The following is a 17,026-nucleotide window of genomic DNA, read 5'->3' as shown; positions in this document are numbered from 1 at the left end:
CAAGGGAGAGAAATAGACACCACCAGAGCATGGTGCATCTGATCCTACAACAGTCATCTGAAACAGGTCAGCTGAATTGCCATCCACAAGTATTTCTCTCTGCCACTTAGGCACATCCAGACCATGGACTCCGAAGTTAATGCCTGTAGTGGGATGTTCGTAGAGTTATAGGAGCAGGATCCTGCTCTGATTGTCCGCCTTTGTAGCTAGTACGCTCTCAACCTGCCCTGCCTAACCTGCTCACTAGCTTTGCTGCTCATACCATCCCGAATGTTAAGCTTTGGTTGCGTTGCCGTTGGCTCATGGCAGCAGCGTCAGCCCACTTAGGCTCTGGGTTGCTCGCTGCGTCCTGTGCTTTGCTGGCGTGGAAGCTCTCTGACTTGAGAGTATGTTACTGTAATGTCTCCTGTTTAATTTAGGAGTGTTTTATCTTTTCTGGTGGTCTGTTTTCATGGCTCTGCAGAACTTCAGCTACAGCATAAAAATCGCTGGCTTTAAATCTAATAAAAGCTGGGATAATGGGACAGCTGTGGGAGGGCCAGTTCCCATTGTGTCTTTTGAAATTGCCTGTAGTTTATTGACCGCAAGTTTCACCAAGAGCTACTGCTGCCGTTAGATAATGAGAATTGAAAATTGCTGCCGCTGTTTCCCCATGGTTTTATCTCATGCCAATGAGAAGAGGGTGTGGAAGGAAAAGGAGAGTGAGCAGTGGAAATCTGTAATTTCTTAACTTTGAGTCCAGGCGAAAGGGAAAAACAAATGATTGTTGTGTTTGTTTTTTTTTTTAAGTCTGAGTCCTATTACTGAATTACTTCCCTCCCCCGTAAGTATGCACTAATGTGCAAGCTTTTTGGAATTTTTTGTGATCCCTTCTTCTTCCCTTATGTCCTGTTCACACCAGTAGGCAAATCTGAATTTCCACTGAATTTTAGTTGGTTAATTTGTTACGTAATTGGTGGCTGTACAAGGGAATCTCAGACCAGCTGCCACTTGAAAAACGCAGCCTCTGGTGACCATGTATTAACGTGATTTGAGATTTCTGACAGAACCTGCTTCTTGCGACTGTGTGCAGAAAAACGTCTGTTAGCGAAGAGCCATGTATCCCTTTCTTTCCAAGTGCTGAAGTATCCTGCTGAAGTGTTTTCTTACTGTCTCTAGGTGCCCGTCTTTCACAGAAGGACCAAGGTGAATTTTTTGCACTCTAGCTCCTGGCCAAACCGAGCTATAAAGAGCTGCGTGCTCAGACACGTGTATTCCCTTGTCGGTAGAAGCTGTATACATTGAGCTAGGAGCCATTCATAATCCTGCGCTCTTTCTCGCTGTTCTGCGTCCGGCTTCTCACGAGTCTGCTAGTCATGACAGACAAAGGTAAACCTACTTCTGTCAAGGCCTTAGGGCTTGTCTGCATAAGGAAATTACAATGCAGTAAACCGGTGAGCGAGTTTATCGTACAGCAACTTCTCTGTGTACGAAGGTTCAGGTTTTGTAAGAGAAGTGTAGGGAAAACTCACACTCGTTTACCGCGAGTCGCTCTGCTATGCAAACAAGCCCTTGCAAAACACTGATGGACCAGATTCCAGCGAAGGTAGGCTTCTAACGTAACCTTGAGTGACTGCCGCCTTCTTTGCCCTTGGCTGTAATAAAAAGGAATGTGGTCACTTTACTGCTTCTACTTTTCCAAGTAATCCCTGTGAAAGTCCAGTTCCCGTTTGGCACACACAGTAAAGCATTGCAACTCTGCTGGAAGTTTGTCTCTAATCTGTGGGCAGTGATTGCTGAGAAGATGCTGCAGGTAGTCGTGCGGTGTCCCATCCTGATGGAGCAGTTTTGCTCAAGCATTTTGGATCCTGCTGAAGCGTGGCCTGCTGGGAGCTGTCATTTCCACAGCCTGAATCTCTCTCTGCTTAAGAGAAACAGCTTTGGGATGTGTTGGATGCCACGGGTTGCGCTGCAGGTATCTCTGATCGTTCTAGATCATTAGGCGCTGTTAAAGAGTTGTTTCCATTCTGATGGATTGCAAAATGCTTTATAGATTGATTGTGTACTTATTGGGGTAGAGAGTAGCAGTCAGTGTCCGTGGCTGGGGGAAGAAAGTTTTGGCCACGTATAGTGAGGTCCTTATCTGTATTTGAGAAACACCAAGATTTCTCCTCCCCTGGGATTCTGTAGAGGTAGATCTTAGCTGTTGAAGTCTCATCATCAAGGAGATACAAATATATCAGACGGTATGCTACTTGCAATGCAATATATCTAACTTGGAAGGCTTTAGGGTTGTTTGAGCTTTCTGAAATTCAGCTTTGTCGTTTCAGATAAATCCATGTGTTTCATATCTGGGGATGATGTGCCCAGCCATCCTCAGACAGGTGTATGTCTGCCCTGCCTCCCGTCAGTCAGTCCTTGCTCAAAGCAAATATATCTGTATTGCATTTTTCTTGCCTTCTCTGTAAAGTCAAATCTCTTTTTTAATCTTTCTCTCTTCCAACTTTTATTTGTGCAAATGCTGTGGTGATAACACTATCGGAGGAGTTTATGGCTCAATAAATGGCCCCACAAGGGAGTTGGTGGAGAGGCCGCAAGCTGCAGGCAGCTGCTGTTTGTTTAGTCGTAAACACGGAGGAGAGCAGCCGTGGATTAACTGTACCCAGGCATCCCCTGACCTGTTATTTGCAAAGGTGAAAAGGATCCAGGTTTTGCTTCTAATTATAAAGGATGGAAAAGTTACTGTTTTGATTTTTAAGGCAGAAGTTCTTGGTTCTGGCGAGTCTTGGGACCATACACAGCACTTCATGTCCTCAAGAGTTCATCAGTGGATAAAGTAAGAATATAAAGCTGCCTGAAAGGATGTAAACCGCCATCTTAATCTATGAGGCATGTCCCAGAGTAAAATGCTGGCCTGCTTAAAATGGAAATGGCTGCTGCCTGTACCCGGCATTTACGAAACTAGAGGCATAAGTTCTTTATTTGCTCTGTGCCTCAGTACTTCACACAGCCCTGATGTTCCCCACAGCCTGGCGTGTCGTCAGCACTTATTAACCCATGCTAACAAGTACCTTTCCCTGTCTGCCGTTTGCAGTCCCCATGAAGCCCAAATGTGGCACCTCCTGGAGTTTGTCAGTTTTGAAGAAAACAAGAGCATAAATAAGCTTAAAACTTTTCTGCTCACTTGGCTGTGCCTCAAGGCGCCTCTTCCAGGGATACTTAGTCCATACCCTGCATCATCTTTCCTCTCAAGTTGTTGCATCCATTGCCTGATCTGGAAGGAGAACTTATGGCCCTGTTTCTCTTCTCAAAAACAATCTTTTGTCTAATAGTTAAACGCACAGTCCATGTGTGTTTATTTTTGCTTTTCTGGTTTTTGTTTATTTGTGGGTTTTTTTGACATTGTTACATTGTTACAGTGAGGCACAATTGCCTTTGGGTCTAATTTCTCGCTTGATTGTTCTGATCTCATTACAGGTAAAGTTGATCTAAATATGCATGTTTCACAGATGGTTTTGAAGGCAACTTTGTTAAAAGCGGGAAAGAATTCAGAATACCGTTACAATTTCTGAAGTTGAACTATTTGATATTTTGTTACTTCTAAAATGTGGTGTGTGCAACAGTTCTTGTTTTAAAACTTAGTTTGACGGAACCTGTTTAAAAGCAGTCTAGAAAAATTTCTACAATAAAAATACTATAAGAGCTAACCAGTCAGGAACAAGAAGTCATAGCTGGCTTGGTGCTGTGATGTGGTCTGAGTGGGTGGATCTGAAAAGGCTCATTTGAAGTTTGGTATCAAAATTGCAAGCAAAGTAGGGCCAAGCGCTATAAGGAAAGGAATGCGTTTCTCTGATGTATTCTCTCTCCTCAAAAATTAGTTTTCTTTTGGCTTCAATTAATGGGACCTACATGGATCTACTCCATCTAACAGGTTTCTCTAGTTCTGTGCTCTCTATATGGTGTGTTAGGCAGCATTTTCCTGAAAGTGTAGCCTGTATTCAGTTGGGCTTATCTAGTATGGGAAATAGTGGCTTGGGGGTGAGAGTGTTGTGATACATCATGCTGTTTTAATACCAGATTTTTTCACAAAAGATTTGTAGCACTGTGTTGGCAAGTTTGAAGTGGAAATTCTTACTCAGATTAATTCCAGGAGACTGATGACCAAGCAGTCTTGGACAGAAAGAAGTTGATTTCCAATTTTTAAACTATGTGTTTTGCTGCTGAAGTTAGATTGAAACAGATCGACAAAAATTGCTGTCGATAGCAACTGCTGGTAGGAAGCACAAGGTCAGTGGTCAAATGCCTTCAGACTCCCAAGAAGTTCCAAAATAACCCTGACTTCTATAACTTCTGTGCTAATGTTAGATCCATTCTCTGACAACTTGACTATAACTTGGGAAATTGTATCAGTGATGCCAAAGTTTTCATGACAAACTGGGGAAGCCAAAGATTTGTTATGCTCCTCGTTGGTCATAGTCCGTGGAGGATGGTTTCCTGCTACACACAGTTTGCAGTTTCCGTGCACCATCCATCAGCTATTTTTGTTAGAAGGTCTTGGGACTGAATACCTTGAGGACTAATAATAGGATTTAAAGCCTTCACCAGTCAGCTAAATGTGTCTGTTTAGATAGCGTGTACAGGGGTTATTCTGGTGGCATTGGTCCCAACCCAGTGGAAGAGTTGCTACCAAGCACGCAAGACTGCTCTAACTAGCCCTTCTTTGCAGGGCCAAAGAGAACTTTGAAAGTTAATGAACAATGGATGAGCCTTCCTGTTAGTAGGAAGCCAATCCATTTCTTGTCAGAGCTATGGCATGTTGGAGGAGAAGGCTTGGGGAAGTTGCCCTGATGCTGCTTGATAGTGTTTGTTCTCTCCACAGAGCCTCTCTGTCCAAGACTGTGGAGCATTCATCTGTTACAAAATCTAAACCTTGCATGGAGGTCTCCTTCTGCGTTGTGCCTGCATTAATTGTTTGTGGTTTTCACCCCTCTGTGACGACTGACAGGCTGAGAGAGTTGGGGCTTTTCAGCCTGGAGAAGAGAAGGCTCCGAGGTGATCTTACTGCAGCCTTCCAGTACTTAAAGGGGGCCTACAGGAAAGCTGGAGAGGGACTTTTTACAAGGGCATGTAGTGATAGGACAAGGGGCAATGGCTTTAAACTGAAAGAGGGCAGATTTAGATTAGATATAAGGAAGAAATTCTTCACTCTGAGGATAGTCAGGCACTGGAACAGGTTGCCCAGAGAAGTTGTGGATGCCCCATCCCTGGAAGTGTTCAAGGCCAGGCTGGATGAGGCTTTGGGCAACCTGGTGTAGTGGAGTGTGTCCGTGCCCATGGCAGGGGGGGTTAGAACTAGATGATCTTTAAGGTCCCATCCAACCCAAACCATTCTATGATTCTATGACTGTCAGTCTGCCCAACAGCCCTCCTTGTCTGGAGATATTTCCTAGTATACTTGTGATGCTTCCGAAGAGTTTTAAAGCTATCAGTCCTACCTAGACCTTCTCAAGCCAGTTTAAGTAACCTTTCTGGGCACCAGTGCTTCAAATACAGGAACAGGACATGTTGAAGACAGTGTGTTACAGTGATCTGAATATAGTGCTAGAGTTAGGTCTGCTGCTGATACTTTCATCTGTTGGCAAGAAGCTTTCTCTTGGCTGTAAGAGGTTGTTGTTCGGGACCTTTAAGAGTTGGTGAAAGGCTCTTGAAGACCTCTGCATCCACAAAAGCTGTCCAGAAAGCCAACACTTGCTATAATTAGAATTCGTTACCTTTGTAATGTGTGGGAGGCAGGTGGTGAAGCCTTGAGTTAGGATGGTGCTGCAGCGTCTCTTGTATCTTCTTGTTTCTGAAGTTGGAGAAGCACATTCTCTACTGTGTTAAGCCTGCATCCAGAAATGCAGACTAAATTATTTTGACAATGTGTTCACTCTTTGTCCCTGCTGAATGCCTGTTTGTCCTGTATAAATGGATTTCAGGATCAGCCAACCTCCAGCTCTGAATTAGTCTAATAAGGTATGGTAGGTAAGGCTTAAAGGTCATTTTGCAGGCAGCTGGTTCCCTGCATATATTAGGGGGAATGATTTTAAAAATAATTCTATTGGAAAGCTGTTGATTTAACTTTTAAAATATCTGTACACTGTAAAAATCAGCTATTCTGCCTCTGTCCTTCAAGCTCTCTGCCTGCCCTCTGCCTGCTTATCTTTCTGTCATTTCTGATTACCTCTGCCCATCTGCCTCTGCATTCTCTCCCACTCAGTTTGTCAGTCCATGTTTGCTGCCCACAAGGACTGGGTTTATTTTTATGAGCAGGTCATCTTTTGGGTTACTTCACTGAGCTGTGTAACGGAAAGCTAAGGGTTACTTGGTTCAGTCCATTAGTAAAGCGTTATTGCACTGTTCTTTTGTTGGGGGACTGGGAGCTCTGAACAACCACCACTACATCTGCAGCCTTTTTGTGTCTTTGCAGGTACCTAGTTCCCTTCTTGTGATGAATTTAACCTTGGTGAAAGAAGATCATGAGATTTTCTTTTTTAAACTCCTGAACAGGTTGAAGTGTGCACAGTGATCATTCTAGCTTCCTCTCTGTGGAGTGTGTACATCAATCATCAATCCTGACCTGGTCTAAGTGTTTCATATGGAAATGGAGAATGTTTTTCTTCATTTACTTGTCCCCTGGATTCCTCTTTGAGTTTGCCAGTGAGACTGAGTGTGATTTCAAGTATTCTGGTGATTTATATGCTATGGACACTGCCTTAAAAACTGAAGGGAGCACCCACTTGTCTAGGTCATGGAACTTTTGGCAGGTGGCAGTGTCCTTCTGCCAGGTCTGAGATGTTACCTTCTCATTACAGTTACTTGTACCTGTACAGACACCTGGATTTTCTAATCTCCTTTCTGCTTGTTTGAAGTTTCTTTCATAATATGTATCCCCAGGAAATCAGATAACTGAACAAAAAGCAAGCTTAAAAATTTGTGAGATGGTAGCAGCTGCAACATTTTTTCCCCTTTCACTCAGACCAGGCTGCTGTAAAACTTTTACATTTGTCTTATTTTCTGAATGATGTTTTCTACTCATGACTTGCAGTTTTTCTGTATTTATTCTCTTCTTTAGTACTGTGCAGTGCCCCAGCCCAGCTACTTAAGCAATTCAATTTCTGTCTAGGACACACCTTTCTTCTTTAGATGCCATATTAACAGCACCTTCTTTCTTTTCCTGAGGTTTTTCTAGGTAGCGATTTCTTGACTATCGTGGAAATAGGTAAGTGATGCTGGACTGAACTGATTTGTGGGTTCTGTATGGCTGCCTGTTAGGGGATCAGACAAGCAGTGCCCAGATGAGAGAGAGCCAGTCTCCGCTGGCAGGAGTGTAAGCCTTTGGATCAAGGGTTGAAACTATAGTTGGCAAAGTGGTTATCTGCATGCTTCAGGATCAGAGGGGCTCAGAAGAAAAGCATAAGTAAACACATCCTTGTGATATGAACTTAAGGAAGAACTGTGTAATTTAGAGGAGTATGTTGGTGTAAGGTTAAAAAAATTCAGAAAGTTTCTAAATATCAAAGAATCGAGTTTTTCATCTTCTAGGTTAGGCAGCAAGGCAAGTAATATACTCTGTTTCAATTATGTACTTGATAACTTTATGAAAAGTTTTTTGACAGAATAGGAGAATTTCTGGTTATAGATATGATATGGAGACTTGTTGATATCTCTGCAAAGGAATTGGAAAGGAGACTGAATTGCTGTTTGTTTGTCCTGTCTCAATGCCATCTTAGTTCCATGTTTGAGTACTTCTACTGATTCCTTTTCTGGCTGCAGCTAAACACATTATGTCATTAAGTTGTATGGGTATTTCTACTGACTCTCCAGGCTCTCTGACACATGGCTGCTGTGCCTTCTCATGGATTCAGATGTAAACCAATTGCTAAGTTTGAATGCAAGATGTTCCCTCAGGCCTTATCAGCAGGAACAATTAAGAGCTTTTTTCTTCAGTAGTGCTGAAGGTGGCCTTCTTAGGATTATCATCATTTAACAAGCTCCATAATATTTCTAGGCCCTATGACGTTGGCAGTACTGTTTAACTTCATGTGGCACATCAAAGTTGTATTTTGTCTTTTAGTACCAAGCCTAAGTGTGTTCAGGAGTATCCTGAGGTTCAGGATATCTTCTCAGGTCTTGTAGAAGTAGATAGCCATTGAAAAATTCATTGGATGCTGTGATCCAGGTAGGATTCTTCCCAGCCATGTGTATGCTTGAGCTGACATTGTGAGGGCCCTGTGATAGGGCTGGGGTGCACTAGAGAAATTTTTGTGGAGAGCTTATACTGCACCAGTGACCACCTTATTCTGCAAAAGCCGACCTTGAATCATCTGTACAGACTCCAGATTCACCTTGCTGGATCAGAAGCAGGTTCATTGCTTAGGGTAGACAGGGTGTAATGTTCTAATGAATTCCTCTCTTTCCAGCCTTTAGCAAATGTCTTGAGACACATGGGATATGCTACTTAGTTCAAGAACAAGCATTTTGGAAGCTGTTAAATCTGAAAGTCATACTTTGTTCTGGCTTGTGCTGATGGGGGGGTTATGTGCACAGACAACAGAATGCTCTCAAGTTCCTTTTTTAATGCAATATCAAATGTGTTCTGGCTGGGAGATGAGCAAGAGAGATCCCAGGCTGTGCGAGACAGTTCCTAGTGCCTTCTTGTTCTGCTGAGCCTTGACATTTTCTGCAATAGAGCCCCATAAAATGCAGGAAAGTCCCTCCAATCATGTAGGTGTATTAGCAGATTTCTTGCACTGATGGATTAGAGCCAGGCTGTGTTCAGTAAATGTGGATAAATAATAAAAGGTGAGATTGTGTGCAGTGATCCCAAGTCTCCTTTCTCCAGCTGCCGCCTCTTGTCTGTTTGCCGGGAACCTTTGCACAGGCAAACGGCTTTGCTTGAGAGAACAGGCTGTGCGCTATTTTCTGACATAGCCAAGGTGGCTGACACAAAGCCAAAGGAGAGCTGCTCTCTCAGGGACTGAAATGTCAACAAAGATGTTGTACTGCCTTACAGGGCCCTGACTTGCTTTTGTATAAAAACTGAACAGATGTTGGAAGGTCAGGAGCTTTGCCATAGACAGAGCAGCCCCTGGAGAGGAGGGCAGAGCCTGCTCAGGCGTCACAGGTGACGCCGTTCTGGGTTTAATGTGCCAGTACTTCCCCTAAATGCATGGCTCCCCCCTAGCTGTGTCTGGAGTTTTACCCTGGCTAAGGAAATGGGACTCATGTAACCATGTTGTGTGTCTGTGAGCCTGGTTTGTGTCCCACTCTGTGCTTGCTCTGAACCTGCTGGCGAGTTGCGGCGATGTTCCTCAGAAGGCACAAAGGCTCTGAAGTAATAAGTTCCTGTATATCTTGTGAAAGCAGGCAATTAGGTGGAGGGAAGGGACCCCAGCGGTGCTTGTGCAGGTGGGAATGGTATTGACTGACCCTTTATTAGACATCAGTTTGGTCACAGAGGAACTTAACTTGGAGACATGAATCTGGAGGAACCCGAGTGACTTCATTTCTGCTGCTCATGAAACTGCTGATTTCCACTTGAGGGCTCTGCCTAGCCCAAGTGTTTTTGGGGCTGGCATGTGCTTACCACTATAATCAGCTTCACTGGAGAGACTCAACAAGGGTGGCACTCCAGCAGCTGAGAAAAGAGAGCAGCCTTGTTTTTAGGGATTGTCCTCTGGAATATGCCTTCTCTGTCCAAGTATCGATTTCTTCCTTTGCTTTTGAAAAATGGAAGCAAACCACTTGTTACAAGAGAGGGCCACGGAAGGGGCTCAGCTTTCAGAAGTTAATTGCCTGATCCTTTAATGCACATTCTCTTATTTTAGGATGAGATAAAAGATATGGTATTAGTTGGGAGCAACCTGGAAGAAGACAAGAGCTCATGGATTTACAGTAGCTTGTGATCTTGCTTCCTGCACCCCTTTTTGTGGTGTTCAGTCAAATGTTTCATGCTTGAGAAATTTAAGCTCTGGAGACCAGAGCAACTGCTGATCCTCACTGGCCTCAGCACCTTCTCCTGCTGATCCACAGGCAGGCAGTTGTCAGTTCCTCGTTAACTTGTTTTTGCTGCTGTGTGTTGAGGCAGGGCAGCAGTTGAGATGGTGGAAGAGGAAACTTTGATATTGTGCTCCTTTGTCCAAGGCTGAGTGTGACAGACAACTGTGTGTGAGTGGAATAGCCTAAGATTTGCCAACTCATGGGTGGGTGCTCAGTGTGGTGGTTGGCTGTGACGTGGGTGGCTATTATGTCTAGCAGTCCTTGCTCAGAGCTTAGTCACAGCGTCAATGACTTTTGGCCAACTTTTTCAGTCTCTGCTGGTCACTTCTGTCCATCTATCATTAATCCCGCTTTGGCAGGACTGACAGGAGCTTATTCTGAAGCTTAATGGGAGCAGGGTGTAGTGGTTGTGGAGTGTGGCCATTGAGGCATTGGTCATGTCAGCAGGGCTGTACGTGGGCTTTGGGCAGTATAGCAGGGGATCGTATTTATAAAGTTTTCGCAGGCCCTGTGAGTGCAGCGATGGGTTTTGAAGCGTGGTTTCCTCTGTGCTCCACTTTCCCACAAAATCTTCAGGCATGATCCATCAAGGAGTGTGAAATATATTCAAAATCCCACTGCTGCCTTTTTCTCACAGTCAGCAGGGTTGTGCTTTCTTCTCTGGTGTGGAGTTGTTTGCTGTTGAGAATACACAGTCTCTTTTCTTGTGGTTCCTTACCTCTCTTTGGGACGTGGTGCCATCAAGAAAACCAGCTGTTCCAATTTGAGAGTCTGCCTCTGCCTTCATGGTCTCTTGTCGATTGTGTTGAATCAATGAAGTGTTGCAATACTATAGAGAAAAGGGGGATATGAAGAAATGAAGAGTGAGATCACACAGCAGGAATATATAGAAGAGGATTCATATCCTGTCACATAGTTCACAGTGGCTCTGTCTGGAAGCAAATCTGCTATAATAACAGAAATCTCCTCATGGAAACTTGAATCTCAGATCCAAATCCTTGCTTCATTAAGTCGTGGGATCTGAGAGTTCCCACGTGGAGAAGAGAGCTAGCTAATCTGAGCATCTGGGGAGACCTGACAGCAAGTCCTGGCTGCTTGTGCTGGGAAGATGGTAGCTTTGATAGGTGTTATGGAAAAAATTATTTAAAGGAGAGAAGTAAGGGAGGTAATCCCTGGATGCCAGCTGTAGCAGAAGGATAAGATTCAAAATATTCTTCTTGTAAACCCTACAAACTGCAGTTCTGACTCTCTTAATATCTTGAACTACTGTCTCAAACCTTTGTCAATATGGGCTTTTTGCCTGTGACTCTCAGATTCGATGGCATCTCTGTTCAGCCAAGAAAACTACCAGGTTGTGCTTTGACTTTGGTTCCAGCTGTTCAGTGCAAAAAGCTTTTATTGCTGCTATGAAAAACTTTTCTTAAGGGACAACATAAAGCAATAGGAGTGTTGTGGTGCTTGAAGGTTGAAGTGGGCATCTTTCCTTGAGATCGAGTCTTCCAAAGCACAGCAGTCTAGTGCATTGTCATGTGGACTAAAGGTTATAAGGACCGTGCGTTAAGCTGTAGATGTCTGCAGTTGATCTCCCCGGCAGGTTTGGATCTGACCGATGTTTGGACCCACCAGCCGGGTATGTAAGGGAGCTTCTTCAGTGGCTCTGAAGTGCTGGACAAGCCTCTAGGGTGTAACTGTGCATCTGGGTCCTGCCTGGTCTTCCTCATGATCCTTGGTTCTTGCTCTTTGTTCTTGCTTTGCTTGCTCTCTTGGTACTTTCCTTGGCTTCCTTGGTTTTGATTTGTACTTGACCATGGTCTATCCTGACAACAGGATGGTAAGTCCACACCATAGTGTGTTTCATCTCAGGCAAGCTTGCGTTCTTCCTGATAATTGCCCAGAATAAACAGTTGAAAGTGTTTCTTGATCTTGGCACAAATTTCTCGAGTGCCACCGAAATTTTGACAAGCTTCTGGAATTGTGTGTTACAGAGCTATAAGAACCTGCCCTGATTTCTGACTTGGCATTTCTTACTTGCAAGTTTACTTCTAGGTATGCGCTTGATTATCTCTGTGTCTCTCTCTCTCTCTTTTTTTATTTATTTTATTTTTTCTTTGTTTTCTTTTTTCTTTTTTTTTTTTCCCTAATAGACCAACAATGTCTTAAGGTTTTAAAAAGTGTTTTCCTGAGGTTAACTACCTGGAATCCTTGTCTTAAGCTTAAAAACACCAGAAATTTGCCAACCCAATTGGGCAGGATCTAGCAACATGCAACATTGAGGAATCCCCCTTTTGACCCACTGGTACCAGAATCAAGTGCTGTAAAGCACTACCAAGTTATTTTCTCCATGGTATTCTTGTTTTGTTTTGTGATGTGCCAAATTCAAGATCGTTAGGAAGGCCGTGGTAGCACTGGGGGCACTGGGGTGGGTCTGCATTAGCTCAGGACAGTGTGTAGCAGATGTTTGAGCTATATGCAAGAGTAAATTGTTCTAGGGCTCTTCTGTGGTGTTCTGCGATGGAAATTCAAACTGTGGTTATTTCATGTGTGTTGTAAACTGTGTGTAACTCAGTGATGTCACTGTAAGTGATATCCTCCTTACCACCTGCCATGAGCAGTTCTGGCCACCTATAGGATTTTTCTTGCAGTATGTACAAGCAAGCTAGATGTATGCTATTGCCTATTTTTGCGTCCTCCCCCTCCTTCTGTCTCTTTATTTACTCACCTCTTTCTAGAGTTTGGACTCAGGTTTTCTCTTTCCCCTTCGTCTTCATTTTTTCACCCACTTCCTTCCAGTGTCCCTGCACCTGCTTCTTCCCTCCCTTCTCTCCTCTCTTCTGTCCCCTTTGTTTGCATTCCTTTCATTTTAAAATCTGTGTTGGAGCTGACACCAGGCTGCCTATTCCCTGCAGCACTGAACTGGCAGTTTGGAAATAGGAGGCTGCATTTCCCTCAGGAGGCAAGACAGAGTTCAGTGTCTGTCTTATTTTTAAATATGCATCTGAGCATGGCTGATCAGAGGAGCAAAGAAGTCTTTGGGCTCTGAGTACTGGAAGCTCTTAAGGACATAGAGTAATCCTTTGCATCTCCAGTGCTCCTCACCGAACATGAAAGCTGCTTGGCACAGGAGAGTTTGACTCCAGGAAACATAAGTAAGATTCAGAGACTCCATGGAAGGAGGGTAGAAAGGTGTGGGTGCTTGTGTAAGCCTCGCACCTTCTTTTTCTGCTTCAGCTTCTTGCTCATCCTGTTAGATTTATGCACTTTTTTCAACCCTGAAGGATCTCTAAAAACATTACCTAGCTATACATCAGCTTGCCGTTTGCCTTGGGCAAGTAAAGATTGATGACTGATTGATGATCATGCTGGTACAGTGAGGGGACAAGCTGGGATATCCCAGTGCCATGTTCTTATCACAACCAGTGCCATGACAAGATACCAGAGATGGATTTGCAGGTTTCCCAGTATGAGTAGCAGCTCTGCTAAGGCAGGTTATGTACCCAGCTGGTGAATTTCCTGAATGATTTTGCTATGCAACTCTAGCTTCTGGCATCTGTTCAGGCAGCACAGTGATGTAGTCACCTAAAAGGTGAAAAAAAAAAAGCAGGTGCTGACTGGTCCAACAGTGATTAGGATCAGAAGTGAAGGAGAGCATATTGAATTAAAGGTGCAGCTATGATTTTAGTTTAGATTGAATGTATATAGTCTGGCAGAATATCAGGGTCCAGACTCTTGTAAAAATGTGTCTCAGTATCCCTCAGGACCATGGGAAGGTCGAGACCTCTATTGGAAACCCTCTGTCAGCTGTTACTTTCTGTGGCACAGGCCACTTTGATTTGTCATAGACACAGGTAAGAAATACTCCTTTCTGCAATGTGTTGGATGTTTATGATCCTTAAAGTGGTCAAACCTGGCCTACATAGCTGGGGGTGTTCAAGATGATTGCAGCAAGAACTGTGGGGAGGCTGCAGGCTCGTCCTCTTCATGTTTTCTTTTACTATCATTGACTAGTGAGGAGCCTAACCCATCAGAGGAGATACCTGACAGCATCAGGACTCAATACCAGATGACTGTCGACTGGAGAAGTACAACTGTGTTCAAAGTAGGTTAAAGTAGACTTTGCTCTGGAGAGAGAATAAACATACAGATTGAGAAGGCTACATCTTAGTTCTTCAGAAATGCTCTAATAACACTGAAAATAGCAAATTCTTTTGATTGGAGAAGTCCTCTTGTAGGAGGATCTCAATGTTTATGCTAACTTCTTTCTTTGACTTCAAGAAAAAAGTGATAGTGAAGACTTTCCAGTTGGAGACTGGTGAAATGATGTGTGAATGATAGAAGACTTGACTGCTAGAGTGGATGGATTTGGCCTTCTGTTCTGATTGTGCCTTTTTTTTGCCAAAGGATCCATGTTTTTGGACTCTGAGGTATGTTCTGTTGCTATCCTTGCAACAGTTTGCTCACTATTTATGTGGAAGAGGTTGTGCATTTGAAGTGGGTGAGGAATGGAAACAAGAGCTGGCACCATGCAGCTAATTTCTTCTCTGCAATGCTACATATTCAGTTGTCAATTTCTTCTCTACTTTCTGAAAATTTTTGGTTTCTTGTTTTAAAATAGCTAGTAGAGAGAAGAATCATTGCCTATGAGAAGGATAGCTGGAGCAGATGGCAGATAGACCTTCTCCGACTGTGTCCTTTCAGCTCCTCCCTGCCATGAAGATGGCTCTGCTGGAGCTTTGGGGCCCCTGGATGTGTCTGTGTACTCTGCCTTGATGAGCAGCGTTGTGTACACCACTGCTCATACACTGTTATCCTGACTGGTGTTATTCTTACTCTTAGACCTTTCCTGAATAGTCAAGCTGCTCATTACAGACTCAGTTTTTTCTGGAAAACTACATACCACCACATTCTTGCCAGAGCAAGGTTGTGTGTACAATGCTCTGGGTAACAGGGTAGTAAAACTGCCTGAACTGTCTGCTCTAAGGTCGCACTGGTTGCTGCAGCCATTGAGGCTGTGTCAGTCCTGGGAGAGTTCCTTGGGAAAGCAAACAAACTGCTACAACAATTCCAGTGTAATCCTGTGTGACCTTGCTTTTGCTGCGATGGGGAGCAGTTTCCAAAAAAGCGGTAGAAAGGATATGCCCAGCGTTGTTTTCATGTGTAACTTAGAGTATTCAGGTTTTGACCCTGAGTCTCTAGAGGTAAAAGGCTGCTACGTTAACCCCACCGCTTCATCTCTTGCCAAGTCTGAAAATCCAGATTCTTAAGAGGAGCTGTTACTTGTATGACCTTCATGCGTGAAGCAGTTCCTCTTTTAAAATGTTTTTTTCCCCTTTATCAGTTATTCATTGAAGAGTCTCTTTGAATCCGTAGAATTTTGAAGGGTAGCTATTATTTTACCATTTTAATTTTCCCAGCTGTTCAAATAATTGTTTTAACTTCTCAGTGCCTGGAAATGCTTTTCACATCCTGGTTGCTCTGCATTGTATTTCTTCGTTTTCATGTTTTAAATTACCAACAAATATTTTTTTTTCCCGTTCCAGATGGTTATTCTGTGACTTTCTTCTCTATAGCTTTAAGGCTACATTGATCTGAACAACACTCTGATGGCAAGGAACTTGTGAACTTTCACTTCGTGATACTGGGCTCTCGCATCCTGTTTTGGGTTTTTTTTTTTTTTTTTGTTACTGTTCTCTCTTTACCCCCCCAAGAGGAGCTCAGGACTTGCAGACCCCATTAAGACCAGAAGAAGCTGTTGTTATTCTGAAAGATCTTGCCACTGGCCTCTCTGGAGTTGTATTTCACTATATATAGGGAAGGGGCTCTGACAGAGAGGATGTTGCCAGCATGGAATACGTTGTCTTGACGCAGTTTTACAGGTATTAAAGTCGAAGCATTAAATATGGTAGTGGTTTTTCTAGCCCTGAGACAAGGCTGTGACAGCCGAGGACAAGACAAAACTTCCTGCTGCTCTGGCAGAGGAGGTTGCTAATTGAACTGCGTGAGGCACTCAGTACCAGTGCAGTGTTCCCAGCCTAGGGTGATGCTCGAAGGAGGAGGAGGACTGCACCTTTTGTGTCCTGTCTGGGGCAAAACACATCCATGTGGGAGTACCTCCAGAGCAGCAGTGTCTCATGTCATAGCAGTTTTCTTTGCGATATGTATATTCTATTTTTTTCTTTTCAGTGAGCATTGCTTTTCTTGAGTATGTCTTTAATGGTCTTGTCATAGGGACAGAGGTGGAATTTGAAAATAAGTAACTGTATTGTGATATTTTGGACATATTGCTGTGGTTTCTTTTGCATGCTCTTCTCACGTGTTCCGAAAGTTGCTAAAGGTGATTTATAATTCATCAAACTAAGCGTAAAACATCTGACTGCAAAACCTATCAATCTGATCCCATCTCTTTCTAGACTTTTAATTAGGGAAGCCCTACTGAAAAATGTACCCATCAGCTACCGAGAAATGGTGCATTCCTGGACCCTCGTTATATATCCTGAGTTATCCAGGTGCCAAAACGCTGTCAGAACTGACAGATCTTAGAAAATACACCCACAGGCAGAACATTATCCATTATACTAGTGCTGAGCAGTGGGCAGTAAGGAAAAATCAGCAGAGAATGTGTCTTTATCAACTTTAATTGGCTTTTCCCGTTGATAAAAATCAGTATACCCGGCAAGGAAGAGAACCTATCTAGCAGTTTGATCTTTCCATCCCAGAGCTGAAGGGTGCAGTCCATCTCCACTGACATGTGATGTGGACTTGTCTCAGCACAGCTGCTCACGGTGCAGTGGAGTCTACAACCCGCAGAGAAGGCTGCCAGGCTGTCCTTGGTGAGTGACCATGTTTAAACAAGTGTGAAGAATGAATTACTCTGGATAGGTTGGATTTCCATCTGTGCTCTAGTTGCTCAAAATTTACTTAAGAGAGAACCAAACTTAGTTAAACTTTTCTTCAGGTCCTGACTTGTAAGCACTCCTGGATTACAGCTGACTGGGCTGTGAAATCGAGG

At 43.6% G+C, this 17,026-nt stretch overlaps 1 protein-coding gene across 1 annotated transcript in view; it reads left to right on the top strand.

The window, feature by feature from the left end:
- Window positions 1-17,026, top strand: part of CHCHD6 (coiled-coil-helix-coiled-coil-helix domain containing 6) — a 115,907-nt gene that overhangs the window by 80,389 nt on the left and 18,492 nt on the right. The gene's annotated exons all lie outside the window — the stretch shown is intronic.

This window comes from Tauraco erythrolophus, chromosome 12 (genome assembly GCF_009769465.1).
Source record: "Tauraco erythrolophus isolate bTauEry1 chromosome 12, bTauEry1.pri, whole genome shotgun sequence".
NCBI lineage: Eukaryota > Metazoa > Chordata > Aves > Musophagiformes > Musophagidae > Tauraco > Tauraco erythrolophus.
Note: the sequence above shows the minus strand (reverse complement) of the source record. Positions and strands in the feature narration are given on the sequence as shown.